Raw genomic sequence first — 12,684 nt, 5'->3', positions numbered from 1 at the left:
ACATATTCAGGGATGAGATAAATTTGTGTGCAGGTGTGTGTTTGTCTATGAAAATTCAAAAGGATGACTTCAGGGATATGCTTAATTGGTGTTTTTGTGTAAATATGTACCTATTTATACTGTTCGATTTAATTGTATGTGTTTATACATGTATTTGTGCGCGTGTACTGATTCTTATGTGTCCATTTCTGGAAGTCTACCTCTGCGAGTAAGTGTGAGAGTTGGTGATGGCGGGCCATTGTCTAGCATCTGCCGAATAGTGACATCTCCTCCCAACCATTTGGCCTCTGATAGTATGCGCTCGCAGCTTGCTTCTCGCTCCATATTGATGTCGCGCACCAGGAGGTTGCTTCAGGGTGCCATTGTAGAGGGCGCTAATTTATGCGTCTTTCAGGGCGCCCAACACCAGGCGCTGCAAACATCACAGCATGGGTAAACATTCAGGTGCACTTCCTCTCTCTCTCTCTCCAACCAAAGTGCAAACGAGAATCAATGGAATTAAAGAGAGACGTGAGCTCTGCCAAAAAGAAAAACAAGTTACCTAGTGTCGGGGTGAGATGGCCGCAGGCTATCCGACGTCATGGATGGTGGAGACGGTGTTGGATGTAGAGCTAACGCAACAAAAATAAAACAGGCCGTCTGTAATTTTTCCTCCGCCTCACCTCCAGAGGAACAGCGCTGCTTAGATGGGCCCGCCGGGGATCCAGAAATACTTTGAAGCGATAAAGACATTTGCCATAAGTCAGGTAGTGACAGTTTGTTTGCTGTGAGACACATGCCATCCCTGATTAGGATGTGAGGTGAAACTCAACAATTAAATTTGACAGATCTAAAAAAAAGCAAAAAAACAAACATCACGTTGATCTTTTTAAATACAACCTTTTACTTTTAAAATACACACAGCGAGTGCACTCTGTAAGCACCGTTTCACCCCCGTGATGTCTGCCAGAGAGGTGAGAGCGGCAGGTGGAGCAGACGGCAGGTGGTTGCTGCCATGCCATGTTCTACTGTTTGACATGAGAGTAACGTGTCAATCAATGGCTTCCTCCCAGCCTCTCCTATGGGGCCTTGTGCTATTGATTTCAGAGTGTGTTAGAGTGCCGTGGGGTCTTTACAACCACGCAGAAGATTCACACCACTGAAAAAAATCCTCCGAACACACGCTGTAAGCTCTTTACCACCTGAGTGAATTAACAGTGTAGTTGCAGACTATTCAACAAAGAAACACCACAATTAAAAGATGCTTAAAGAGCTTAAAGAGAAACTTACAGCAAAATGCGTCCATCAGGAAGGATGCTCAATGACTTGCCTGGAATTTAATTGATCACATGCTTTCATATGCTTCCTTACAGTTTGGCGTACTGCTTGACTGTGTTAATTACTCGCTTATCAGCTCAAGTCTGTTATTTAATTTATGTGTGCCCCTTTGAGTGAGTCTAGGGCTCTAAAACAATCTTTAAATATGGCTGCACTTTCAAATAGTTCATAGGCTCGCCATTTCTCATTAACCATCTGAGGACAAATCATTAACAACTCATTAAATCATATCTCCTTCCGTATCAGCGAGACGTCTCTTCTGCCGATAAAGGGGCAAGGTAATAAATCCCATCATCAAACGACCTCGAATTGTAGTTTCTGTGGCATCTGTTTGTTATCAAGGAGAGACATTGATTGGAGGGAATAATAAGGCTCCCTTATTCCTTTCATTTTTGTATAGCCTCTTGAAATTGAAAGACAAAGATACAATAGACACAAGAGACTTGTGCAGATGACATGAAGGTTGTCTTTCCTATTAAAAGACTGTACAGTAGTTGCTCCAGTCTCCTCTCTCCACATGCCTCTTTTTCTGGCACTAGAGACTGAAGACAGTTATTTTAAAGAAGTGGCTTGTTAAGGTATCAATTGGCAATTGCTGCGGTGGCGTTATTAATTCTAGATTTAATTGCAACCTCTTCTTGTTTCATCCTGTAGTGGAGAATGACAGTGTCTTTATTGTTTCTGGAATTCAAGGACTGTTGTCTCCTTTCAAGGTGTTGCTTTCATGGCCAAGAATCTTTGATTGCCTTCAAAGACTTTGCCAACAATCACTTGGCATAGGATGTACAACATGCATATGATCTTTCTGTTTGAATCAATCATGTGTCACAAAGCGTTGTTTGAATATGTAATTAGCATACCGGGGATGCTGTAATCACTGTGCTTGTCTGCCTGCCAGCCGTGCTCATCTGAGGCTAACAAGAACTGGAGCAATGAAGCAAAGTGAGGTCACCCATATTGTTATGCAGTGGCCAGCCTTCTTCTCTTTCACTTTTATCTCTCTGAGTCTCTTTTACTTTCCGTCCTTTTTTTTCTTCCTTACTTCTCTTTCTACTTCCACCACCACCTCCCTCCGCCCTCTCTGTCTCGCTGCGCGGTGGGGGGAAGATGTATGCCGGTGCCCAGGTGGAGAGGGGGAGAAATCAATAGTGAGGGTGTTTGAAGTTTTCTGAAAGACTTCCCAGGGAAGACGCTCTTGTCAGGGTGATAGATAAAGCTCGCGCCTCAGTCAGCCCCGGCAAGAGGCGGCCAGAGGAGAGGAGAGCGCCTCACCTTTTTAAGTGGGGCCCTAATAATAAAACAGCATGAATAAAACATCCTGGCTGAACCACGCGCTGCATTAGCGCTGCCGTCCCGTTATAAATGATACCGGTGGCCCTGACGCCATTTGGGTAAAAGCCCACAGCACCGCTTTAAAAGAGGGCCGAGCACGGGGAAAGGGAGATAGATTGATATGTGTGTTCTGCACTTATTTATTTATATGTTATGGGCCTCAAGGAAGAATGAGGGAGAATTAGTAAGTTTTAGTGTTGTAGGGTGACTTATTGTTACTTTACTGCTTGAGGAGAGTTGGTGTGATCACCAGCGTGAAGTCATTATCTTTGCCTGTTTCTCTCCCTTCCCAGTGACCTAAAAAACAACCACCAGCTAGCGCGGTTCAACGCATGCAGCAACTAGAACGGCACTCAGTAGAGCGCATACCTCCGGTAAAGCCGAGCAGTCCACTTTTGAACTTGCAGCTGTTTTTTTTTTTGCATCAAGATTCATGCATTGTTCCCTGAGAATTTAAAGAAAAGAAAAATCCTGGATCCGTTACTTCTTCCAGATCAGGGCCAAAACCCTTCCTCATTTTTGTGTGATCCTGCTGACAAACCATCAAACTAACCAACAAACAGACACAAATAAAAACACAACCTCCTTGAAGGAGGTGATTATACCGTTTTTACACCTAAAATAAACGTGGGTTAAATGTGGGTGCGCACTCTGAAACATTTACAATCACTCCTCTCCTGATGCCATTAAACAAGTTTTCCCTTGTGTCACGTTCAACGTTCACAAACGCGTTGGGAAACAGGGAACAGTAGAAAGCAGAGCAGAGGTCAGCGACGCCAAACACGTGTGATTACTGCAGAGTCATTTGGCCCGAGTATGAATGCTGATCGCACCCATTCCCACCACAGACAAAAGCCAGATGCTAGTAGGGTTTTTTCTCCAGCGTGAAACAGATCTTGGCAAAAGAACTTTGACATTAATTGCAGTTTTTCTTGTTCTTGTCCATATCTCTTGTGATGTGTCTCAACAGTTACATCAGATGCCTGCAAGCTCTAAATCATAAACGTCTACATCTCTAACGCCCTGAACTGAGCGCTTGCTCTCACAGCTTGTTTATCCTGTAGGTAGTTTCATGTCGAGACTAGTGCAGGTATCTCTTTTTTAGTGCCACGTGAGATGATTCGGTGATGACTTAATGTTCAGCATAGATACAGCAGCAGACAAGGTCACTTCATCCCCATTTTACAGTTAACCCCTTCTCTGCAACGACGTCAATACCTTGGAAAAGTACAAAACCAACATGGCAGGGCAGCACAAATTCATCATTCATCAGGAGCGTATGAACCATTGCTTTGAGCTTACTCTCTCGGCCAGAAGGCTATCGGAGCAGCAGAGGGACATAAATCTCCCAGCATTACTGCCCTGACCTCGTTTGTTCGGCCTTGACCGGTTCTTACTCCGGGCTTGTGGTGGAAGGATGGGCTACAGCCACAGGGTCCTGGACCACGGAAAGCTCCCCGAGCCCAGGGGTAAGCAGGGTCAAGTGGCCTGTCGCAGGGGTCAACAGCTCTCAATAACCCCACTGGCCCAAAGGTCAAACCCTTGACCTCAGCTGCGGCCGGACACTTTGGAGGGAGGCAGAAAGAGAGGTCAAGCCTTCTCCACCTCCGCTCACACCTCCGCTTCCTCTGGCCACACAGGTGTCAGAGGCCCCAGTCCCAACTAAAGGTCAGAGGTCTCAGTGCAGTTGGGGGTCCACTTTTAAGGCGCCGGGTCAGGCCACGATGAGCCGCTGCAAGAGCAACGACGCAGAGGTAGCAGGTGTTGGAGCTGTAGGTGCACGAGTTTCACTGATCTGCAGAACAATTTAGCGTTACGAGCTGAATCCTCGTTGGCAAAAAGCCACAGGGTCTTGTTTGTATGGCCTGAGTGCTTAACATTGTGGGTAAAGTTCTGTTAAATCCAGATTATGTCTGTGGAGAAAGCTTGCCCTTTAGTCAGTGTTAAAGACTTCAGCTCGCCCTATGCTAATTGCTTCTCTGTTCCTTGCATACATAACTATAAAAACTTAACTTAAAAATGCAGATTTAAGTGGTGATTGACATTGAGGGGACTCTGTTAGGGGAGACATATGAGAAAAATCTTAAAGGGAATACTTGAGGAACATTGTGAAGGACGTTGAGGAATTTTAAAACAGACAAACCCAAAAAAAAAAAAAAAACAAGGAAAACAGAACATTTGGAGAATGTTTGGCGAACATGTTGAGAGAGCAGAGAGAGCACAGCTGGAGTTTTGAGAGTTTGTTACATGCTGTGGGAAGATATGCGCCTAAATCTGACAGCACCCCACTGAGACAATCACAGAACTGGGAGTCTCCTTATTTGTTTAGCAGCCACCAGATAAATAACAACACTCGGCTCTGAACTAAAACACTCTCTGTCTCCCTCTGTCTCTTGGTCTCTTTTCCTGCTTCAGATCTCCCTTTGCCTCCACCGCCTCCATCGCTCCCTTTGTCTCTTTCTGTGCCTTGACAGTTATTTGTATCTTTGTTGCTCTCTACGTCTACCTGTCTGCAGCTACTCACACAGCCAGAGGCTAGCTCTTTCTTTCCTCCTCTATGAATTATAATATCTCCTCCTCGCTCGGTTTTTGCTGCCTTTTTTTCCCCCCGACTCACTTGTGTTGTACAGAAACCTCATATCTGCAATGTTTTCAGGAATTAGAAAAAAAAAACAAGTAACTGAATATTATCTTTTCTTCTTTAAGGATCTGGTTCTTGAGAGATTCTGAGAGCACATAAACCTGGGACACACAATCACTGTGACAGTGTGATACCTGCAGTTGTGTCCTGATTACCTGGATGTTTACTTTTGTCAAAAATGGATTCACAAAGATTTGTTTTGTACTCTGGCCAGAGTTGATGGTTAGCCCGTTTCCCAATGTGTCCTGTTTGCTCTCTAGAAATACCTGTGGCTTTCAATGTTAATGTAAGATGAATAGTTATCAAATGACTTCATCTACATGTCTTTCTACACGTGCCTTCACAAAACATTGTTTTTGTAAATTAAATCTTGCTCGCATTCAAATACATCAGAATATTTTTGAATTAATGCACCTGTTTAGCCCACAGTGGTTTGTAGGGGACATGATAAAAAAGAGTAATTGATTTTAAAGTGTGATAACATAACTTGGTGAGCATGTTTGAACCTTTTCTCGTATTTTTTTCACTTCTCCACTTGGCAAAAGGGTTAGTAGTTTGACCTTACACTGAGCACTTCAAGATGTCTTTTCACAAAAACATGAAGGTCTCCTTTTACCGCATCACAGTACAAAATATTTGAGTACAGTTAGGCGATTACTAGGAAATAAAGGTTATTCCAGAGGGTGACAGCTAACAAAGTCATACCAGGTAATCCGCAAATTCCAAGCATGTGGATGAGATCATCAGCAGCACCCCATTGATCGGCATTAAAGCCTTCACTCCGGAGAAGCCAGTATGCTCAGCCGCTGAAATTTATGGACACATTAGAGCCCCTCCTATAGACTACTGGATACATCATTGTGAGAAGTGTGACAATAAAGTGTCGGTCTGTGCTTTTCACTCCTGTAGAACAGGACCAGAGATGTGAGCTATGGACCCGTAATTGTTGTTTGTTAATTGATGATGGGTAGGTCTTTTATTTTAAACCCGGCGGCTCCGTTGAAAAATTATGTTGCTTGTTTATGCCAGGACGTAAGAGGGTACAGTGTCGGAAAATCTTTACGCAGATGAAAAAATGTTATTTACGTACGCTCGTATGTTATTTAAACAGACATCTTATGTTGTAAACCTTCACAAATTTTATTTGTTTGAAGAATATGTTGCGGGCCTCTCGTGTTTGCCTGCAGAGTGTTTGCACATTGCTGTTTATTGCAGTTTGCCGCTTGTAATACCGGTTCTGTGTGAATGAGAGCTTGACAGGGGATACCTTGGCTGCATTGCTCCAGGTTCTGTAATTAAATTTACAGATGAAATATCGGAAAAGCCTGTGAGAGTAGAGGCCAAAACCTGGAGAGCTCAGACAGAAAGTGCTGAGCGGCGCATTTTGCCAGTTTCTTCCCTCACGCAGGCTTATTGTTACTGGCCCCCGACAGATGGAGCCCGGCTAAAACAGCAATGGGTGCAAAGGGTGGCAGGGGCCAGGCGATGGAGGCCCTTGGAAATTTATGAAGTTATTGATCGGCTCGTTCGGCTATCACTAACCTTCGCCCGTCAAGTGAAGGAAAGGGGTGAAAGATAATAAAGGATTTTTTTTTTTTTTTCAGTGGGCCCTTTTTTCGTTTTGTGCCCACTCTACCAAATATTAATCTCCTAATTTTTAATTTTTAATCCGGACAGAGCGGGAAAATAAATGCCTCTGTCCGGCAGGCCATGGTAAATAATTAAAATTGAAAATTGATTGTTTGCACCAGAGCCGGGATTTATGGGATAGGGGCTCCACCGCACCCTCGGGGGACCCACTCCCACGTCTGCGCTCACCGGCCTCGTTCCCGTGTGCTAAGCATTTTTTCACATTATTCTCTACCTAATATGCTAAGGAGAGTGTGTAGGGGGGGATGGAAAAGTAGACGGCGGGAGGGAGAGGAGCGGTGGAGGTGTGCTTTGTTAGATGACTACTATGGTATTTTTTATTTTTTTTTCACAGAAATCAATGGATTGGAACCTTCCCCCTTCTTCCACATGGCTTTAATATTTATTTAAATGTCCTGTCAATAAATATAACAAGGTTAGTTTTATAACGGTTTACCCAGGGAATTCGATTCAAGGGAAGTTATATTTGTTATGCCCGATTAAAAACAGGCAATCGATGCGGGTGAAACTACCACATAACCACCTCGCCCTTTTCCTTCCCCGTCCCCTTCGAAAGCCTTCTCCCCCCTAGCCTTTACCATTTCTCCCGACCGCCTCCCCTCACTGGAAAACAGGCTATATGTAATGCACTTCTAAACACAAAGACACACCTCCTGTCTGCGCGGTTACAAACGGAGGAAATGTCCTCGCCTCCCGACTGTGGTGGCCTGCCATGTCAGCCTCACCTGACTAATGAACACTGGAGAAACAAATAATGGGCCCCCGGTTAAATTAATGAGCGAGGAAAAGCGCCTCGCCTAACGTTCGTTTTTTATAATGCTGACCGGCTTTGCAGCATGTATGTGGGTGTTCGCCATAATGATAATTCACTTCATGTTGCCTCGCACATCAAGATGAATCCATCTAGTCACCTGTGGCTCACGGTTGGTGTTTCTCCAAGATGGCAACCCTAAGGAGAAAAAAATATATATCGTAGCATACAATACGTGCCCGCCAGTGACCATCTCATCACAGCTGGAATTGTAGCCAAAGCCAAATATTATTAGCTAATAGATTTGTTTTTTGTTTTTGTAACCTATGGCTGTATAATTAGACTTTAGACAACTCTAATTTGATGTCCTAACCATATAATCGGATGCATTCCTTGCTCAGTTTTCTTTGTCTTAGTTTTTTCAGTCAGGGGTCAGCACTTGAATTCTATTGTCCTTCAATTGTGCCACCTTACAGTGTTGCTCTCTAAGCACTGTGCTGGCAAAAATTCAAATTTTTTTTTTGCGTCTCTCTAGTTGCTGGCAGTGAGCTGTGAGATAACCTCTGTGGTTCTATTTAAATAATTAAAACACTGTGCTATGAAGTAGTGCGCTGCTCCTTTATTTATGAGCGAAGCATACACACTGAAGTGATTGTGTTGAAACCAGGCGAGTCCTTGATCCCTGACATAAGGGTTTGTATTTTCAAGGCATATTTGAATATCAATGCAGAGACATGATCACCCCACTAGCACAGCCTGACCACACACACCCTCACCCTCACCATCGCTCCCACCCCACGAAGCACACGGACCACCAGCAGGCCTTCAAAGGTGGAGTACACGGAGAAGAGTAATGATCAAACACACATCAGTCATCTGTCAAATGTGCACATGCGCCGCAGTGCTGAAGAAAAAAGCGCATAAGAACTTTGACAGCGTGTTTTCTGGATTATCCACAGTAACAGGGAGATTTCCTTAAGCAGATATGTGCATGTGAATTCCAGTACATTTCAAGAAGCCTAATTAAAAGTTATATTGTCATCAGACGATTGCTGATAGGTTCCTAGGTTGCATTTTGACCCATGTGCTCCTCCTCTTTTGTTCTACTCACCCACTGTTTACGTACATTTAACCAAAGCCTCTGATTGCTCAACACTACACACACTACAGTTGGACACCAGGACTATGTCAACTGTCATTCGCCGACAGATTCTGTGTTCATATCTGTTTAAAGAAATGTTGTGGAGCACAGTTACGAAGGACTGTCTATATAACTGACCTCAGAACTTATTGCTGGCCCACATATAAGCATGCTGGGTCCCTTTGTCTCGGCCCAGCAGTAAAGACAGTGATTGTCCACTGTGGCTAAAAGCGCTAGCTCACTGGCAACATAATCTGTCAATCCTGGTGTAATTCTCCCATGCATGTACCAGTAACATGTACATGTGCGCTGACAACACACTAAGACTAAGAGCTTCTTCTACCTTTATCACCACCACCACCACCACGTCTATTATCACTACCATCACTACCATCACTACCACCACCACCACCACCACAAGACGGAGTGCTAAAGAAATCAATTACTCCCAGGGCGGGGTGGGCTTGTTGGGCTTTTGGCGGGGGCCCATACTTCCACTGGGGGAGTTGTTTAGGCACTAGCAGGAAAGGTATAAGGTGGGAGTAGGGAAGAGGTGGAAGGATGTGGCCTTGCAGGGGCCCTCCACCCACTGCAGCTCAAAACCCTAATCCCTCAAGACGACACGGGCCCATCTCCTCACATTACTGTGCCGATACACTTCTCCATCCTGCCGGCCCGCCGACTCATTAGATCCGCATTAGCTTCCCCTCCCTGCGCCCGCTGCCAAATTGCCCGATCAGAAGCGCGGGGAAAAACAATACCTATTCAGCAGCGTGATGCATACACACACATGCATGAACGTGTTCACAGACACACATGCCCGCATAGACAGAGACACACACACCAGCACACCGGTTGGGGGGATTATTAAGTGTATTTGGGCAGTCAGAATTTCAGTGATTTCAGCATCCAAATATGAAATAGAGAGAGGAAGAGTGCATTTGTGTGTTTCACATGTATGTGTCTGTTTTTAATGTGGGAGCGATATGGTTATGTGTCAAAATATGGAGAGAGAAAACAGTCACCTCTGTCGACACACACCTGCCCAGTGCGTGCGCTCACACAAACATACACAAACACACAGATGTACAGACACATGCTCACCCCCCGTTTCACCGCTACAAGGCTGTTTGCGAAGACAACACTGTGTACAACTTCTGCTCAAGAAAAGCTGGTTGGCGAAATTTCTTTATCCTCCCTTAGAAGAGACAATAAAAAATATTACAAATTCACTTCTGCAGGGTTTTTTATTAAGGTCTAACTGTTCTGCCTTTTTATGAAAACCAGTGCCAGTCCTGATGTTGTCTAGTTGTGTCTAGTTGCAGCTACATATGACCATGCCATTTGTGAACAAGAAGTAGCAAATGTGTAGAACAACAATACCAAAAATGACAGTGTGAGAGGTAGATGACACTGACCTTCTAAGTCTTACGTCAGTCAGCACTGTTTACTATCTAATATTGGATGATTTTTCTGAATTAATATATTCCTTTTTTAGAATGAAACCATGCTGTGTTTTTCTCTTCTCTTTGGGCTTTGACTGTATTGAGTAACCTTGTTTACTCCATTCACACATGTATGAATGTTAGAAAAGTGCTGTGATGAGCCCCGGTATATTTTCTATTTTTCCAGATTGTTTTGATGTCCTTGGGAAGTTTCACATTGACTTTTGTGTGGCGCTGAACAATGCTTGGCCATATATATGTGTGTGTGTGTGTGTGTGTGTGAGAGGGAGAGCATGTTGTTGTTAAATACCGTCTTTCTCAGTTAGGAGAAAGCTTGGATGGGCTAAACATTCTCTTGTGCATTTAAATTCAATTATTCAATTTGACATTATACCCCTCATCTTTTCTGGTACTTTTCTTTATTTGACCACATACTCAGGTTTATTCAAATTTGGCGAACTTAAAATACAACTGTAAGACTGTATAACCACAAATATGTGATTATAAGACAAGACAGATTAAAATGTGAAATGGAGCTTTTAATTTTTATAGCCTGAAATGATTAGGATCCGGGTTCTTTCACTGTAAATGCAACAGATCAAACAGTATTGAATAATTGAATTCAGTGTTTCTGATTTGAGGTGTTTGTTAATTAATTGCATACACAGTCCTTTGATTAATCATAGATCAGATAAAAAAAAGAAAAAAGAAAATCTCTAACCTATGGTTGAGCACTTCGGCTTTCTTCTCCATATTCTCCTTGATGCTTCTAAGCTCTCGCCACATAATGACTCTGAGCAAAGAAGGGGGAAGCTACCTCTCTTCATGGCAATGTAGGAGGTGGAGAACCAGAAGGATGCGGGGTGGAAAAAAGGGGGTGGGGGGGGGGGGGAGTGAGAGAGTCTCAGGGCCTGGTTGGGGTCTCAGGTCATTAAATATCCATGCTGAGGAGGAGCGCTCAACACTTCCAACCGCATCGCGCCGCATCATACCGGCTCCCGAAAACCACACCATCCGCTTTCTGTCTCGCGCACTCCTCCCTGTTTCCCCCTCACCTTTCCCTGCTGACTCTCTCTCTCTCTCACACACCCACACACACACACACACACACACTATTTACAACCTCTGGAGACTCACACAGGCAGGAATGCACACATGAATAAAAAAAACACACGCACACACACCTGCACAACCACAAAATCATACCTCAGCCAAAATTTCTCACACACTCCATCCAGGGTCTCGCTCTCTCCGCACTGCAGCCCCCTCCTCCCTCCAAATTGACTCACAAACACTGAATTTGCATCACTGCTAACGACTTTAGAAAGATACAGGGTTTATCCTTACCCTCACACACACATACACACACACACACACACACACACACACACACACTGGAAAAACCCAACACCAAACAGAAACGTTCTCCAATCTCAGGACCCCTTATGTGATTCTATTAATAGCTAATACACACCACCATTAGCATGCACGGAAACCTCCCCTGCACTATTAATAGGACATGTCCAAATCACTGCTGTCGCATTAGCGGCTAACCGCTACAGCACGGGGAGTTTAAGTGTTGCTAACCGAGCGTGCCTGGTTTATTATGCCTTGTGTGAATAATAAAATACCCCTCTCTCCCTCTCGTCGTCGGCTCCAGCTCTCTCTCTCTCTCTCCCTCTCTCTTCCGAACTCTCTCTCCCCCTGCCACACTCTCTCCCGTCACAGCACCTCTACATACATGGGTGAACTTGGCAGAGCACTTTGTCTGAACACTGAGTAGCTTGCCTTGTATCGTGAATATTTAACTTTCTCTGCCGGGCTGCGGCTAACGTTGCTTCAGAGGGGGGCAGATTAAAAGGCCGCGCCACTGATTAGCTGAGCTCGAGCTAATGTCAGTCACATTTCTACCTCTCTCGCTCTCTCTGCTCCTGCTCGGCTGTCTCTTCCTCTTGAAAGGTGCCACACAAGGCCGTTTAAAGTATAAATATATTATTGTAAATTAATTGTGATACCTTGTCATAATGAATGAAAACGAAAACGATGGTTGTGACAACTCGTATTGGTAGTGTCGGCGTTAATGTGACTTTTAATGTCACATTTATCATCTTAAAAAAGATGATGTCATGTGTTATTATTGTATCATTATTATTATGATTGGTTTAATGACAGAAAATTAATTCTGTCAGCCAACTAATCCACTAAAGTAATTAATAGCTCTCTTATCATATTGGTAATGTCTTTGTTAATGCGATGAAAAAAAATGTAATCATTGTTTCCTAACCCTGTAAACAAAGACGATTTCTTTCTTTTCCTGACAGAAGGTGAGCATGTCAGAGGCAGTACTGTTTTCATCATCATTATGAACAGGTGACTGAAAGAAAGATGATTACAAACTATTTTGATA

The 12,684-nt window shown here is 44.0% G+C and overlaps 1 protein-coding gene across 24 annotated transcripts in view; it reads left to right on the top strand.

Annotated features, from left to right (window-relative positions):
* Window positions 1-12,684, top strand: part of pou3f1 (POU class 3 homeobox 1) — a 221,632-nt gene that overhangs the window by 135,090 nt on the left and 73,858 nt on the right. For 2 of the 24 annotated variants that reach the window (XR_005070715.1, XR_005070714.1), the window contains exon 5: window positions 12,599-12,647. The exons of 21 other annotated variants lie outside the window; for them this stretch is intronic. The gene's annotated coding sequence lies outside the window, so the exon portion shown is untranslated. Of the gene's footprint in view, window positions 1-5,355; window positions 5,638-12,598; window positions 12,648-12,684 lie in introns of those variants that run through there. One more of the 24 variants, XR_005070719.1, reaches the window with a different exon arrangement.

This window comes from Acanthopagrus latus, chromosome 17, assembly GCF_904848185.1.
Source record: "Acanthopagrus latus isolate v.2019 chromosome 17, fAcaLat1.1, whole genome shotgun sequence".
In the NCBI taxonomy this organism is placed as follows: Eukaryota; Metazoa; Chordata; class Actinopteri; order Spariformes; family Sparidae; genus Acanthopagrus; species Acanthopagrus latus.
This window is presented reverse-complemented; position numbering and strand designations above follow the sequence as displayed.